This window comes from Gobius niger (genome assembly GCF_951799975.1).
Source record: "Gobius niger genome assembly, chromosome: 1".
NCBI classification, from domain to species: Eukaryota; Metazoa; Chordata; class Actinopteri; order Gobiiformes; family Gobiidae; genus Gobius; species Gobius niger.
The window spans coordinates 8,657,094-8,670,426 of NC_136852.1; positions in this window are offsets into that span (position 1 = coordinate 8,657,094).

The window sequence follows — 13,333 nt, forward strand, 5'->3', positions numbered from 1 at the left end:
TGACGAACAAAAAGTCACAAAACAGCAACAGAAAAGTGACAAAAAGCGACAAACAACAGCAAGAAAAAGATGAGTTTAGTAGGTCTGATTTTAAATGAGGCGTTACACTGGCCTAGAGTCTGTACAGTTTTAGATTTGGGTGAAGCTGAACTTGAGAAAATGCATTTTGATGTTTCAATGTCCTGTTTGCTCGACTTCCCACTGTGGCCAGCAGAGGGCGACAAACTCTTGACTTGAGCTGGAAGATCCAATAATAGCAAAATCAAGCTGGACTTTGTTTAGTTCGGTCAGGGAGAGATTAACATTCAAACTATTGCTGTTATATTTGTGCATTGATTTGTTCAGTATAATCAAAATGTAAATAGACATTACATTATCTTACAAATTTTAGGCACTAATAAATATATAAAACAAAATACTAGTGTCTTTTGTTCCTCTGCTCTGCACCGGGTTCCTTTATTTTAGTTTAAATTAGTTTTTTCTTCCACAATAACAGAACAGATTATATTTTAATATCTAATAAATATAATACATTTTGATAATACACAATAAAATGCTTGAAACAATATAGATTTAAAGTATAAAGATAATTGTATTGAATCCTCAGTATTTTTGCACAGTGACTTAAATGAACACAGCTGTTTATCAAAACACAGAAAATATGTTAAAGAAATGAAAATGTCCTCTGTGTTTGTCCGGTCTGTATCTGCAGGATCTGTCGTCAGCTGCTCTGTTTACCGCCTCAGCTGCCTCCAACTTGTCTTTTCGCTGTTTTCGAATAGTTTTCATCAGAGAATATTTAAAACGAGGCTGAGGACGAGTTCCTTCATAACTCGGTTGTCAACACAAAGTAAAATAAGACGGTGTTGTTCAAGCTCCTCACGGTTTATTTAAAGATGTTATGCAGTGTGCCTTGATTTGTAGTGGCGAGGTCAGTGCAGTTTTATGGAAATGAAGAAATAAATGAATAAATATATAAATATGAAGACATGGTTCTGATGAGTCAACTTCTATTTAACCCGAGTTTGAGTGATTCTGATGGGCCAAGTAAAATAATCTGCCAATGGAGTGAGACGTTTTTATTATTTCAAGTAAATATAGATTTACTAAGCGCATTAAGATATTTAGACTTGTTTTATTAATTCATTGATCTTTATTAAGAACCTTTATTAAAGTGCAACTAAACGGGCGTGGCAGAGCCTTTCCCCACCCACAAACACAAGTCAAAAAGTGCTGAGAAAGGGGTGGTCTCGGAGGCTTTGGGGGAGACGAGGGGGGTGAGTGTGTGGGCGGGGTCTGCTCTGTTGACAGTCTCAGACCAAGCCCCTAGATCTGACAGGACTGACAGACTGCTGTTACCGCTGTCACCACTGTGCGCAAGAGTTGGTACATTCTCATGACTTGTGATTGCTTGATGTAGCAACTAGTGATGCGGGTCAGGATTTTTTTTCAACCCGCGGGTCCCGCATCTGGAGCAGGTTCTAACCCGACCCAGCCCGCCCCGCAACGTTGTTCTATTTTTACAACCCGCCCCGCACCCGCACCCGCACCCGCAACCATTAAATATTACGCGTTACAAATATGATCCGTATGAACAGCACCGGCGTGTCATCACGCGCGCTCTCGCTTTCTCTCTCCCTCCGAAGAGCGCTGGGCAAGAGGGAGAGAGGAAGAGAGCAGAGATAGGCCTAGCGCGAAGTCACACACAGTCGCACATACGGTGGAAAATAGGAGATATGAGCTCCACAAAAGCGTTCCCTGGATCACAAGCTGCAAAACGCTGCTTGTTTTATGAAAATCCGACGTATATTTACGCCAAAAACCTGCTGTAAAGACGACGGTGGAACCCGCAACCCGCGCATCACTAGTAGCAACTATCTTACTAAAAAAAAAAAAAGATCTACTCGCTCGCTGTCAGTGACTGCGAACAGAGAGAGAGCATCGCACAGTAGCTTTTCTAAGGGATTTATTCCTCTACACCACCTCAGCCGAAGTGTGAGCATCGCAGGGGCGCCATCTACTGGTTTGACTGCGCGACGCGTGTCCTGGTTGCTGCGTGACGGAGGCGGAGGCGTGTGTGGGCGGGGCCACAGAGGCACAGAGGCAGAACTGATGACGTTTTGTGGACGCCGTGGACACACTCTCCTCCAACCACAAAATATCAAATGTAGTTGCTGCTTGAAACCAGTAGGGGGCGTTAACCATGCGGTTTTAGACACTAAAGTGAGATTTTGAACACGTTTGCACCAAATGTCAACATATTGACTGGGACATGTAGCTAACTCTATTCAACAACCATTTAGACCGTTTATCAGCAAAAAAAAGTGGATTTGGTGTTTAGTTACTCTTTAAGGACATGATCCATAGTGATATTAACCTCTTAACCCCCACCTGAACCGAGCACATTTTCTGCAGTTTGGCTTTACCCAGATCTAAAAGATGTATTAAGAGCCTTTTGGAAAACCTATGGACAACTGAGATCTTAGGCAAACAACATGAGCATGCCTACAGTTTACTTTATTTGTATACATGCTTTTCAGTCATGTGACCTTTGTTGTTATGGTGGCCATCTTGAATACCGAATTAGAATTATCCAGTAGTACATGTAACAATATCTCAACTCAGGATATAAATGAAGGACAACAGATAGACAGTGGCATTTTTATGAACTCGTAATCTTTGCTCAAGAAGAAAATGGCCCCAGAGACGCACGTTTATGCGCAGAAACCAGTGAGTCAGTGCTTAAGACGTTAGCATGCTACTGGTTAGCATTTAGCTTCAACAGCTCAGCTCTGACCTCTCCAAGACAAGAAAGCCCTGAACCACAAACATCTAGTCTTGGATACAACATGTGACAGAGGTCAGAGCTGTTACTGTAGTATTTCCTCATGGTTCATAGATGTCACACATGTGTTTATCGTGTTGAAGTCATTGACAGTTGATTGACTGTTGCTAACCGGTAGCATGCTAGCATCTTGAGCAGCTGAAACACTGACTCAGACTGAGACTCTGTCAACATGAAAAACTGTAAAAATCACAGAGAAAGGTTTTCTGTTTTCTCTTTGATGTGTTCATTTAGTCTTCAGAGTGAAGCAGATCTTTAGTAAATCCTGCTGTAGCTCCACAGACAGAGCTGCAACATCTGTGCCACATCTGCTGCTTATATCACATAAACGTTGTGCGTCTCTGGGTCCGTGTTTTAACTGTTTTCTTCTTAAGCAATGATCAGTTGTCTTTCACTTTCATCCTGAGTAGAGATATTGTTACATGTTGTTGTACTGCATAGTACTACTTTGATATTCAAAATGGCCGCCGGATCTATGCGTGATGAAACACACATATAGCGCCTTTCACAGACATGGTCACAAAGCGCTTTACAATGAGACAATACGTACAAGTTCAGACACACATCTGCGCCAACGGTCCCTCCGATCACCACCATACATTCACACATATAATTCATCCTGGCCTGTTGTACATGTTTTAGTTGTAGGGGAGCCTACACAGCACGGAGAGGACATGCAAACTCCACACAGAAAGGCCCCGTCCAGGTGGGAATCAAACCCAAACCTTCTACTTGTGAAGTGCCTCTTCTGTGCCTCCCAAAGGTAAGGTTTGGTTGGTCTTTCTTTATTTCCACAACATAAAGCCTCAAACTTCTAGCGCATTGCAATAAAATGTTACTATATTTTCCTGTTTTCTGCTCAGAATCCTGCCCTGATGCGATTGAATGACCTGTGGGACGTCCTGCCAGACAATTAGACTAATCGAGGTGCCTCAGAGAGAGGAAAAGCCCAGCCTTATAAAGTGAGCGCACATGTGTATCAGCTTGCGTCTCGCTCAGGCTTTGGGATAAAGGACTTGAATGATTGATTTTGCTCATGCTTGAGTTTCTCTCTTACTGACGTTACAGATGATCCGATTGAGTTCTCTGTCACTGCAGCCTCTGGGAACCGAGAGTCCACCAGAGGCATGTGGATAATGCTCAGTGTTGGTCAAAGTACTTGATTTGATAACTTGAGTAAAAGTACAAATATTGGTCAAATATTATTCCAATAAGCTGCCAGGGTTTTTTTCTGTGGAAACCCTGGAGTAGGTTTTTACTAGTTAAAAAAAAAAAAATGGCCTAAAGAAAAAGCCTGATTTGTCTATTTGGTTGGGGCAATGGTAATCAAACTGAAATCTTCAAGCATCTTCAGGGAGATAATTACAAAATGTGATGAATTAAAACCGTCTTGACTCAAAAAAAAACATGAATAATCTTAAAAACTCATACCATATCGGCTGTTGTTCACAAATGTTCTCACTCATGTACCATACAGACACAATGGAAGCAAGGCAGAAGAAAGGTCTTTAGATCCTTTAGATTACTGGACATATGCTACTATTGAGCAGGGGTGGGTAATACTCAGTACTCAGTTACATTTACTCAAGCATGTACTTGATTGAAGTAATTGTAATTAGAGTTTACCTTATGGTGCTTTTTACTTCTACTTGAGTAATGCTATAGTGGTGCTGGGCAGAGCAGCTCGTCTCATGCTGAAGGTTCGGGGTTTGCATCCCGGCTCCTGTCGGTGCCCACTGTCATGGTGTCATTGGGCAAGACACTTCACCCCCCTCGCCTCCACTATCTGCGTACATTGGCGTATGAATGAGTGTAACTACATGGGTGAGTGGTTCCTTGATGCAAAGTGCTTTAGGTAATAAAAGCGCTGAGTATTACCATAATGAGGTATCTGTACTCTTACTTGAGTAAAAAAATAGTTACTCACTCCACAGTGAGTAAATGTTTAAGGGGCAAAAGCTTCATGAGACACATACAGTATAATAGATGTAGTTTGTGTTTCATGTACACAAAATTGGATAAAAGGGGAACTATATTGTAAGGCGTAATAATACCAGTAGCAGTTCGACATCCGCGCAGTAATATCTTCACTTTACTGCATGGATGTCGAACTACTCCTGGTATTATTACGCCTTCCACATTGTTTAATTTTGTGTAATTATACTTTGTAGTGTAACACTTCACCTAACCATATTTAAAAAGGGAAAACGTGGAAGAGCTTCACCTTGTTTGGAGCTATAGAGGAGAAGAGGAGAGGCTAAATGCTAACGCCTTCTGTGCTGTGTTTACGTGACTGAAGGCACGTGTGAAGACCAGACAGGTACAAATTGGCCTGTTGCACGGTGTGGCTATGCTAGCTCCTCTGACCTGAAGTTGTGAGCGCCAGTACTTCCTGTCTGTATTCTTTTCCTATAGAGATGAGCTCAGACCTGCGGGAATAATAATCATATTTTCTAAAGATTACATGGTGGGCAGTGAGTTCCTGGTAGATGATCATTTACTGTGTTCAAATCTTGATGTAGGGTGTAGCGAGTTCATAAAGGATTGATAGTTTGTCTTGAAGCTAAAGGCTAACACTAACATGCTATACATTTTTTTTTAATAAATACAAATACCAATAAAAAAATTAAAGTTGGACAAGATGGTTTATCTGCAGATTAGTTTATATTTGAGGCACTATTTGAAATTGTATAATGCATGAAATTAATGTTAGCCTTTAGCTTCAAGACAAACTCACTGATCCTTATGAACATAGACGTCTCCACTGAAATATTTATACTGTACAGCAACTCGTTCACCTGCAGTAAATGATCATCTACCAGGAACTCACATCCACCACAGGATCTCTAGGAAATGCGATGATTCGAACAAGTCTAAGCTCATCTTAATGGAAATTAATACGAACAGGAAGTACTAGCGCCCACAGCTTCAGCTCACAGGAACTAGCGTAGCCACATTGTGCAACAAGCCAATTAACTCTTTTAAGCTAAGAAAGGTGGCCTATTCCATTAAGCAGTACTAAGTAGCACATGCCCATATAGGCTATTAGCATCACTGCAGGTGTTGTAGCATGTTGCGTTTTTTTTTACTCATTAATTGTCCGTGAGAGTAAATACTAAGGTGACAGAAAAGACAAAGGAAGAGGGGGATATTGTACATTGTGCCACAACTCAATGACACAATGGAGATTTTTTTTCACTCAAACTTGCCTGTAAATACTGCTAAAGAGGTGCTAGCTCACAGTTAGCTTGACCGTTAGCCTGTTAGCTCCCCCAGTCATCCCATTAACACTTGTATTACCCTCAGAGGGACTACGAAAAGGATTTATTAAGGTAAACAAGTTACTTAGCACTGCTTTTATTCTTCAGAACATGTTTTGGGCATTTCCTTTAGAAATACTAGGATTTACAGTCACTCACAGTACTCAAGTAGCAATTTCCCCAGGTACTTTTTCATTTTTCCTCTGTTTACGAGGAACCAGACAGGATCAGCGGGCCTGTGTCTGGGCCCTCAGCCCCTCAGTGAAATGAGGGTCCCGTTACTGGAGTGAATAATTCAGGGCGGACTCTCTTCACTCTTCACTGATCATGACCGTGACCTGTCGGACACAGCGTCGGGGCGTCTGGTGAACACGAGCGGGACTCTGGAGGAGCCGAGGCCGGACAGCAGCTCAGTCAACGAGGGGCTATGACGACTGTTGATGATAAAACATGGAGAAGCTGAATGAAAGGTATATCTCGGTCAGAGTAATATATCTAACGCAAAGGGATGTTTTTCTGTTTCTAATTTGCACCAGGATAATAAAATATATGGAGTGATAAAGCTGAAGTTGCAAATGACAGACTTTTTACACACTTTTTAGCATTGCTGTCCGGCCAAGGTCCTCTCACAGGATGAAAGTTTGGGCTCCCCAGTCCACCTCATAATCAGTTAATCAAATTGTGTTTGTTTCCAAACTTTTTTTTACGTTGTGAGCTATTTTTATACAACCATTTTTATTCACCCTCTATTTTCTATATTTACCTAAATGTTTGTAGATTGTGCTCATAACAAAAAAAGGATGTTAAAAGTGACTTAATTGTCAAGTCCAGTCCAGATACAGTGAGACCCATCAAGTGTATAAATGTAGAAAGTCTTTTGGGAAATCCCTGGCATCGATCTTGTATTATACATTCAATTTATTCAGACATTTCAGCATTTTCCAAGTAGGGAGACAAACACACATAAAGTCTGAATGGAGTAGGTTTAAGCTAAAGCCTATCCCAGTGTAACCTGGCAAGAGGCAGATTTATAATACAGTGCCAATAGCATTTGCACTGACATCAATCTGGGACTGCGCCAGACTTGAATCGTTCAGGGAGAGGTCACACATTTGGAGCAGCATTTGCTGCTGATTGGATCATGAGCACCGCAAATCAATGTTTAGTTTTGAAAAAAGTTATGTGTGTTTGTATTATAGCACCTTGTGTTTTTTTGGCATCACTGCTTTGTTTATTAGTGTCTTTTTTGCCAGAAACAATTTTGGTTCTGTCCGAACGATGAAGGCAGGAACGGTTCAAGATGGATTCTTGAGTACATTTAAACTCAAAAATACCGCAAGGATTCAGCTTGCTGGCAAGGCAAATCCCAGTGTATTTTACAAAACAGAAACAGCTGCCAATGTCTTATGTTGCAGTTCGTATTTTCAGTTCTTCACATAAAAAAAAGAGCCCATCATCGTATTATTTTACATCCATTCTCATGATATGTTTTTATACTTTATTTCTTGAACATTGTTTGAAATTGAATTAAGGTTTTACAGTCTTTAGCTCTTGTTCCAACTTACTCCAAACATAATCCCAACAACAGAAATAACATGCACTCGTTCTCACATTTGTTTTTTTTTTATAAACATTTCAGGAATGAACAGCTGCGGTGATTAGCTGTTGTGAAGGTGCTTGAGATGGGATCGGATGATTGGTTGAGCGGCCGGTGACGAGGTAATGAATGAGTGCTGCAGGTCTTCCAGGTTGAGGTTATGCAGAAGCTTCATTTGTTATACATCCGCTGTGTGTATTTGATAGTTTTGTTAAGAATTAATCTGGGTTCCTGTACTTTAAGGCATGTATAAAATTTGTTTCATAAATATGTTTAGAGCCCAATGGAATCAACAAATATGTCAAATAAACCAATGAGTGACCCGACAGGCGATCCACAGAACATCGGCCTGTTATTGACACTTGTTTGGCTCCACCTCCCCAGTTCACCGTGACAAACAATGTAATTATGTTTTTCTCACTGCAGCAGCGGGTCTCGGGGCAGAGGGAATGGCGCTAAGACTTGAAGACTCTCAAGGGTGTAAATTTAGAGCTGATCCTGTGTCAGCGCCGGCAACAAAGTGAACCAGTCTCATGCAGAGGTATTACTGTCCACCACGGCAAGTCTTATCAGCTGAAAGGGGAGCGCATCCAGAAGAGGATTTATACCCCATTGGAAGTTCATCTCCAGGAGGCGCCAGTGCCACCCCCTGTAGCTCCGCCCCTGAACCCGAGTATCATCAGATTGAAACAAAAATCACCGGTTAATGTAAGTACTTTTAGATGAAGAGGCATTGGTTGGCGGTACTGGTGCCTGGAGGATACTTTTTGTTGTTGTAAATATTATTGTAGTTAATATTGGAGGAGTGCGGGGCTCCCAAAGCGTTATTTTGAATTTATTATTGGAAATATATGTGCATGATTTCGTATTCAGGCTACAGTCAAAGCTCTTTATTGTTATATATATGATTTTAAGACATAAAATGTTGAATAGAGTGAATAATACGTTTACGTGACTGAGGGCAAGCGTGAAGACCAGACAGGTACAAATGAACTCGTCTAAGCTAAGGTAAGAACACATCTCAGTATGTAAAAACAGTGGCCTATTCCTTTAAGATAATTATTCTTTTTCCAATGCATTTATTTTTTCTGGGTAAACAAGTAACTTTCTCTTGTGCCATCAAAACTTAGTTTAGTTTAGTTTAGTTTAATTTATTTGAGCAACTACATTTTCCTGATTTACAAATACACATATACAACCAGTCACAGATGCTCAAAAGGAGTAGGCTGAAGCAAGAAGCTTATGGGCGCCTACCCCACATCCAACATAATAAACATTTACCATTTACAGATATACATGAGGACTGTATCCACAACCAAGAAGAAGTTTGCACATAAAAGGAAATGAGATTACATGAGTGGAACGCATAGACTCCATAGCTTACGTTTCCTATTGGATACTAAACAAGTATAAGAAAATAAGAGAATTCATGTATTCGATATTCCAAACCCAGGCACATACAACTGTGTTTAAGATTTACATTTATGCTACTGCATACATCAAAATGAGAATTATGATCATACAAGCAAATGCATTTGTTGTTATTATTAATATTTGAATGTTATTACCATCATTACAATTATTTGTTTTATTATTTTTGATGACATCCTAGATATTGCGAATGAATAATATTATTACAATATTATACTATTATACAGGCATATTTAATATTCAGAGATTAAATGGAATCTTGTTTACTAGACACAAAGATCCTGATAAAACATTTGATGTCATTACTATTGCCACTACAATATTTTTATGTACAAGTGTTGGTTGTTTTATTTTTTTTATTATTTTTTTATAATTTTTTTGCCCTATATAGTGTGGTGCATTAAAAAGCCAGTAGTATCCTAACCTGAACCAAGCACATTTTCTCTAGTTTGGCATTACCCAAATCTATAAGCTTCAAAAACAACCATCAAAATAGTGGCGAAAACAAGGAAGAAATCAACAAAAAAAGTGACAAAAAACGTGATGGAAAGGCAACAATAACACAATAAAAAAGTGACAAAAAGCAACGAATTTAAGCGATGATAACACAGAAAAAAAACGCTTCAATAATGTGATGAAAAAGCGGCGACAACCAGTTTTGTAGGCCTTAGCTTTCAAATGAGGCATCACACTAGCCCATAAGGGGGTAAGAGGTTAATATCTTACGAAAAAAGCAGAAGTTTCTGGGGTAATTCTTTTTATTGCTTTCTTTCATTGTTCTTTTCGTGTTTCCCAGTCTTACATTTTGACTGAGATGCCTGAGAACCTCTACAAACTCTCCGACATAAGCCTTTAATACTCACTGTTACTTCAAGTCACTTATAGACAAAGTGAACTAAAGAGGTCGTGGAAATGAACACTTGACTTGTTTATTCTCCCTGCAGCGCTGCACCAGAGCCGCCGTTGTTCGGGGGCATTGTCCGCGGAGCACGGCCTCAGCGCGTCTGCATTGTGCGAGAGTGTCAAGGCATTACGGACGCCCCGGCATACTTGGCTCGTTCCTTTTAGGCCCCGCTGGCTGTGACGGGACAAGGAGCCCGCGGGATCTTGTTTCAGGCTCAATGAGGCTATAAGAGACCCGAGCTCGCAGCGGACGGACGCACACAAAGGCGAGCGCCGGGGTGAGAAGATAACAACCGGCCGACACCAAAGAACCGTGTCAAGGAGCTGCTGTTGGCTTAAGGTCAGCGCAGGACAAGTCGGGAGTATTTAGAGAGGAACTGTCCGCTGTTTTGGATCCTCGCCTTGAACTCTGACCTCTCGGCTGCTTTGGCGCTTGCTGAGGTCAACACAGGGGTCTCCGAGGTGGGTGGCACGTCGTTACATTTACTCACGTGCTGCACTTTTTGCAGTAATTGTCGGAGTATTGTCACACAGTAGGCTACTTTTATACGTGAGTGATAGCATTGTGAAAAAGCAAATTACTAATTTATTTATTTTCTGTAGATTAACCTCCAGTTCAGCTTCTCTATAGGCTTTATAGGCCAGAGTAACGCCTCATTTGAAAGCTACAAGACCTACAAAACTCATCTAAACTGATCTTTTTCCTCACGTTATTGCCATGTTGTTGTCACTTTTTAGAAAAATTTTTCCCGTTGCTTTTTTTGCAGCGTTTTTGTCACATTTTTGCCACATTTTCATCGCTTTAGGCACTTTATATCACTTTATACACCATATGTAAATCCAATCCCGTTGTTGTTCTAGGCCAATTGTGTTTGTCTTACCATATTTTACCTCTTATTTTTTAAATCTTTTTTATTTAAATATTATTATGCATGCCGCTAAAGTCTTATAGTTTAAAGTTTTATAGCTTATTTTTTATCTTAACTCTGTGTTATATATTTTTATGTTTAATGTTGCACGTCTCACGAGAAACATTCCTAGTTATAATAATTCTAACAATTCTGATTCTTTTTTGTTGCTGTTTTGTGGATTTTTGTTGCGTTTCTCACACATTTTTGCCATTTTTTTCGTGACATTTTTGTTGCTTTTCTATTAATCTTTAGCTACTTTTCTGTTGCTGTTTTGTGGCTTTTTCGTCGTGTTTTCCTCGCACATTTTTGACACTGGTTCACCTTTTTTTCCCCCACTTTTTTTGTCGCTAGTTATTGCATTTTCATCCTGGACACTTTTTTCAAGAAGCTTTTAGATTTGTACAAAGCCAAACTTGAAAAAACATTCTCAGCTCAGGTGGGGGTTAAGAGGTTAAAAGTGACGACAATTCAGGCTGATTCTGAGCAGGTTTGGACTGTCTTGAAATAAGGTTGTCAGGGCAACAAACTTAACCCCTTAACCCACCCCCCTTAACCGACATTGCTAAGATAAAATCGGACTTGGATCGCAATACTTTGTGCTGCAACAAATAATTTATAATTACTTACGTATTGGATCGGCCCCTGGGTATCGTGATATAGATCGGATCGTGACAAAAGTGGATCGTCCCAGCCCTTTTAGCCGAGCACATATTCTCCAGTTTAACCCAAATCTAAAAGCTTCTCGACTGGAGTTTACAGCCTATAGGCCAGTGTAATGCCTCATTTGAAAGCTAAGACTCACAGAACTAAACAAAGCTTCTTCCTTGTGTTTGTCATCACGTTTTAGTCGTTTTCGTCACGTTTTTATCACATGGTAAATGGTCTCAACTTACTGTATATAGCGCATTTCCACCTACACACTCAAAGCGTTTTACAGCAATGTGGGTGAAGTGTCTTACCCAAGGACACAACGACAGTAGGCACCTGCAGGAGATGTGATTTGAACCCGACATGAAGTTGAATAGATTCTTTAAAGGTGCATTAGGCAACTTTTCATGTGGAGAAAAAAAGTTGGTATTTGTGTGTATTTGACTGTAGTGTTCCAGCAGCTGTATGAGTGGTCAGCATGGCGCGTTTACTTCCTATCATAGTGGTCTCCAGGACGCTCCAGGATCAATTGTTTAGAGGGTTTTCTCTGCTGACGGGCCCTCTCACCAGAAAACCAATAAACAATTGATCCTGGAGTGTTGTAGAGACCACCATGATCCAAAGCAAACTTGTCATGCTGACCTCTCATACAGCTGCTGGGTCACTACAAAGTCAAATACGCACAAATATAAACTTTTTTCTGCATAAAAAGTTACATACTTCTCCTTTAAAGAATATTTTCTCTTACCTGTGTTAATATTTTTGCCACTTTACTCTTCTCCGACAGGTTGGCGTAACAGTCAGGCTAAACTGGATTGGATTGAGAAACTACTGAAAGACGCACAGACATTTTGGATCTTCTTCCTCCCCTCTATCTTCTTACCCTGACGGTGCAGCGCCAGCCTCGGGGCCATGTTCGCGGCCCGGAGCAGCGGGGGCGGGGTCCAGCCGCCCCAGTCCCATCGCAAGCACTCGGTGGCGTCCCTGAGCGGCACCAAGCGCGTCTCCCAGGAAAAGCGCAATTCCTCGGCTTCAAAAGTGCAGTCCCAGGCCCGCAACAAGGCCACGCTCATCCGGGAGATGGAGACCACCTGGTACCTGAGGATGTTCGGACTGGGCAAGGAGGAGTCTGTGGCCCACAAGACCGGGATGCCCTACAGGTCAGTCTCACTTCGCAATGGGAAGTCACTGAATGCTCTGTCCAAGTGCAGAGGATTTTGCTTGAAAATGATCTTTGGAAGAGGTTGTTTTTGTTGATTATGATAAGAATCAACAAATGGCCAAGATTAGGTTTAGACATTGGGAAACTCATGGTTCAATTTATGAGATTATGGTTCGAAATTATACCATAATTCTTTTGAAAACTCGCCATCTTGTGAGATAAGACTAAGATGCTTTGTTTGTTCAGATCCGAAGCTTTGTTTTGTTTTAGAAAAGGTGGGAACTCCACATTTTCCTGATTGCCAAGGTTTTGTGCGTGTGATCAGCCCACATACACCTTCATACACAGAGGTATCTTTCTCCATTTTTCGTGAGAACTGCACTAAAGGCGTAAAGTAGGCGTGGCCAAAGATGCCCTGCCCTGAGATGACAAGTCTCCAATCTAAATGATGAATCAATATGAATACATGATGTGCTGAGTGCAAGATTTTAAAGACAGTAAAATTTATCACATCCCTCATTCGTTTTTAGGTAGTTTAATGTCTTGTGATGTATATATAAGGGCTAAGTGAGCATA